General features: G+C 41.7%; 1 protein-coding gene across 2 annotated transcripts in view; it reads right to left on the reverse strand.

Annotated features, from left to right (window-relative positions):
* The window catches only part of LOC143109358 (syntaxin-binding protein 5-like), a 99,047-nt gene that overhangs the window by 38,877 nt on the left and 55,170 nt on the right, over positions 1-5,000 (reverse strand). The gene's annotated exons all lie outside the window — the stretch shown is intronic.

Raw genomic sequence — 5,000 nt, forward strand, 5'->3', positions numbered from 1 at the left:
CCCATGCCTGAATTCAGGCACAATGTCTGAGCGTACTTAAATCCTTGAAGATCTGGTGAAGACTTCTTGGACATCACAAATTCATATATTTAAAATGTAATATATTACTGTATGACATCTGGCACCGATTATGAATATAATCATGCTAAAAGAAGAATTGTACTATGTAATGGATTATGTACATATTTTAATAGATGAGCAGGATGGCTTAACGGTTGCTTCAGTTCTATAGTGCACAGATGTCAAATAACACTGAGTGTGAGGTCTCCATAGACAGGCTTTAGTTCTAATAGGACTTGCACAAGTTTCTCAATTACAGGATTTACTTACAACTGCAATGATAATGGATTGACATTTCACTTAAAAAGAACATTTTTTCTGAGGAGGGCAAAGGCCCTACAGTCTTATGTTAAGTACATGGGACATGGGTTATTAGTTGATAATTAATATAAAACATGTCATCTTTAATGACACATTACTGGGATTTATTGGAAAAAAATATTTTAGTAGTAGAGCAGTGACTGACACGCAACATGACACAATGACAACCAATGACAACCTATGTCCTATGAGAACTCTCTATCTCTCTCTATCTCTCTCTCTCTCACACACACACATACACACACACATACACACACACACACACACACACACACACACACACACACACACACACACACACACACACACACACACACACACACACACACACACCTGCCACATAAACCCAGCACTCACACACACCTCTTTCTCTCTTTCTCTCTCTCACCCACACAGGCAGACACACTCTATATATATCTCCCTATCTCTCTCTCTCTCTCTCTCATACACACACATACACTCTGGTGTCTTCTTGAGCAATGGTTAAGTGCGATTCACACCAGTTTGAAGCACATATGGACTTGTTTACACTCAACATGATGTAATCTGCTAACCAAACAGGCCTGTTCAGTTTAGCGCCAGAGTCTGATTAGCATAGGTCTGGAAAGCAGACAGAAATATAAACAGAACTCACTACAGCTTAAAGCATTCACAGGAAGCAGCACGAGCAAATGGTCCACAATCGGTGTTACCAAGGGTGTTGAAGGAGTGCAATATGGTCTGAATGGTTATCCTGTTTATAGACACGGCAGGAATCCAAAACTGCTCGGGCAAAAAGCAAAAAACGTAGATAAAGGGCCATATATTTACATTAGGAGACCTGTTCAAAGTAAAATTACCCTCGTACTGGTCTGGATATATGTTCCAAAACAGAGAGAGAGAGAGAGAGAGAGAGAGAGAGAGAGAGAGAAAACTATAGTGTTCTCCTCAACAAAACAACAAACTTCACTTCTATCCATTGCAAAAAAAGCACAAAGATTGCCCTACTTCTTGTCCTAAGCAACAGCAGCAGCAACAATATCAACAACAACAACAACAATATAAAAAGTCTCCAACCAATGCAACTCAAAAGTGCAAAACCAGTCCCTTCTCGTGTCTGACATGGAGCTGTCCTTGAAAGTAAAGTAGTGCTCTTTGGTAAAGCAGTCTCACTCTTCAAAAACACTCCTGTAGATGTAGGGAGAAAGAGAGAGAGAGAGAGAAAGAGAGAGGGGGTGGGGAGAGAGAGGGAGAGAGAGAAAGAGAGAGAGAGAGAGAATGACAGCCAGTGCCCACACAGAACTGCGCTGATCTGAGCTGATCTGGACTCGGCCCATTCCCCTGAGTCATCTACATTCCTGCTGGATCAATCAAATGCTGGCTCTGTGCACAGGGCTCCAGTGACTCATACAAACGCACAGACACACACACACACACACACACACACACACACACACACACACATATATATATATATATATATATATATCCAGGGTTGGGTCAGATTACTTTGAAATGTAATCCATTACTGACTACAAATTACATGGCAATTTTTGTAATCAGTAACGTAATCAGTTGGATTACCAAAAACATGTAACGTAATCTGATTACTTTACGATTACTTTTAGATTACTTCAATAAATATGTCCCTTACTGTAAGTAAAAGACACCATCACTGAATTGATGAAAGAATTCTCATTCTATTTTTCTCTTCATTATTTCATTACATCTAAGAAATCTCTTTGCTCTGAGTAAAGCATTCCTGTGTGAATTAACTGATCTTTTCCCCCCAAAATCTTAAAGGAGAATTCCGGTGTGATATTGACCTAAAGTGTGTTGAAACATGATACCGAGTGTGAACGTATGTCTCATAGCCCATCTCGGCTTGTCCCCTGCACTCCAAAACAGCTTTTTCAATGGTGGTGCTTCGGCATCGGGCTAGCCATGCAAATAAATCACTGTTTTACACCATTTACGAGGCTCAATGTATCTCCACACTTAATTGGTAGACTTCCGAGGGCCCTGACATTTAAAACGAGACATTGAGAACTTTGAAAAAGCACTGGTAGTTTACTTACAAGACGATTTATACAGACAGTATCTTCACGAAGTTTAGCGTTTGCAGCCATCTTAAATTTAGTCACGATACACTCGGTATCATGTTTCAACACACTTTAGGTCAATATCACACCGGAATTCTCCTTTAATGTAGCCCCTTGTTTTAGTGTTACCATTTACTTTGAGGTCACCAGGTCCCATTGTCTGAAAACAGCCAAAACTAATACATTTTTATAGCCATTCTCCACTTTGGGGTGGTGTTTTGGCGGTTGAAATTTTCACCCCATCCCAAAATGGATCACTTAGTCATCATGGATGTGATCATGGATCACTATTCTCCAAACATGCACAACTCAGCTTAACCTTTATAAGGGCACACCTGGACAATGAATTTAGCTTTTTTTGACCCAGGGACATGGAGATTGAATGACACCATGTCCATTTCAATTGTGAGGGTGAGAAAATTATTCCTTTGGGATGTTTTTCAACCAGGGGGACCTGGTGACTTTCTCAAAGTAAACGGTAACACTAAAACAAGAGGCTACATTAAGATTAGGAGGAAAAGATCAGGCAGTGTGCCGAGAGACCTGCCCCAATACTAAATAAGTTAGTAAGTAAGTATAGATACTCTTTTGATCCCGTGAGGGAAATTTGGTCTCCCAATCCATGAATTAGTGAAGCACACAGAGCACACAGTGAACACACAGTGAGATGAAGCACACATCAACCCGGAGCAGTGAGCTGCCTTGCTACAGCGGCGCTCGGGGATCAGTGAGGGGTTAGGTGCCTTACTCAAGGGCACTTCAGCCATGGATGTGGGCATGGGAGAGCAGTGCTCAACCATTTCCCCCACCCACATTTTTTCTACTGGTCGGGGATCGAACGGGCAATCCCGAAGCTTGTCAAACTAAAAGATAGCTAGGCTATCATAAAAAAGTTGCATTGTTTGCATGATAAAATGTAATCAGGTAATCCCCAACAATGTAACTGTAATCTGATTACACAATTTTTTTATTGTAATCTGGGCTGATTATAGTTATTTGATTTTTGTAATCTGATTACGTAATCCAGATTACATGTAATCCGTTACTACCCAACCCTGTATATATCCTTAGACACACACATACACACCCACACACACATACCCTTATACAAATACAACACTAATATAGATACACACACACACAAACACGCACACACACACAAACAAAGACACACACACGCAAAAGAACAGATACTGTTATAAAGAACAGATAGATTAATAGACAGATAAACACACACACACACACACACACACACACACACACACACACAAACAAAACGCCATATGCCCTCTGTGACTCGAGCAAATCGCAGCAGAGTGGATGAGAGATAAGATTGAGTCACCCCTCTGTAGCACCCCTTTAGTCAGTGTCCCCTCACTGCAACATGAATGAGTGTCACCCAGGGACAGTGGGAGAAATGGCCAGTTCTGTGCCACACGGCGAACCCACAAACTCATCTGGCCGAGCAACTGGCTGTCATAGTGACACACTGTACAGACACACACACACACACACACACACACACACACAGTGTGATTCCAGCAGGACTAGGAATGAGCAGGTAGATGGCTGTACTACAGTGTTTGTCTGCCCAGAGAGCGAAGTATGCCAGCATACTAGATCTGCATACTGCATAGCCTACTATAAAGGCAAGAGCAATGATGCTTCTCACAGCAGAGAGCAAAGAACTAACTCTGCATACTACCATAGAGGTAAGGTTTTCTTTTAAGCAGAGGACAAAGAACTAGCTCTGCATACTACCATAGAGGTAAGGTTTTCATTTAAGCAGAAAGCAAAGAACTAGCTCTGTATACTACCATAGAGGTAAGGTTTTCATTTAAGCAGAGAGTAAAGAACTAGCTCTGGATACTACAGGTAAGGTTTTCATTTAAGCAGAGAGCAAAGAACTAGCTCTGCTGCATACTACCATAGAGGTAAGGTTTTCATTTAAGCAGAGGACAAAAAACTAGCTCTGCATACTACCATAGAGGTAAGGTTTTCATTTAAGCAGAGAGCAAATAACTAGCTCTGCATACTACCATAGAGGTAAGGTTTTCATTTAAGCAGAGGGGCAAATAACTAGCTCTGCATAGCCTACTACCATGAGCCTACTACCTGAGCATTGCTGTTTTAGCAGAGGGGGAGAAACAGCAATGCAAATAGGGGCTCACATAGAAGAGCCAAGCACAAACAACATCAAGGTTACCCAGGAAGCACCGTTAAACCACACCACTAAATTGCACCGTTAAACCGCGCAGCTAAACTGCACCGCTAAACTGCACCGCTAAACCTACCGCTCTGCTAAACTGCACGGCTTAACAACATAGCTGAGCTGCACTGTTGAGCTGCACCGCTAAACCACGCTGCTAAACCACATCACTAAACTGCACTTCTAAACTTACCGCTCTGCTAAACTGCACAGACTATCTGCATAGCTTAGCTGCATCTTTGAGCCACACTGCTATGGAAGTGGATAAAAGCACTGGCTACATGAATAAAAGCAAACACACTGCAAACCTGTACAGAGGTAGAAGATGC

This window comes from Alosa pseudoharengus, unplaced genomic scaffold (assembly GCF_046254945.1).
Source record: "Alosa pseudoharengus isolate Yale_2024_CS ecotype anadromous, Long Island Sound unplaced genomic scaffold, YU_APseudo_1.1 YU_APseudo_1.1_scf_7, whole genome shotgun sequence".
Classification (NCBI taxonomy): Eukaryota; Metazoa; Chordata; class Actinopteri; order Clupeiformes; family Clupeidae; genus Alosa; species Alosa pseudoharengus.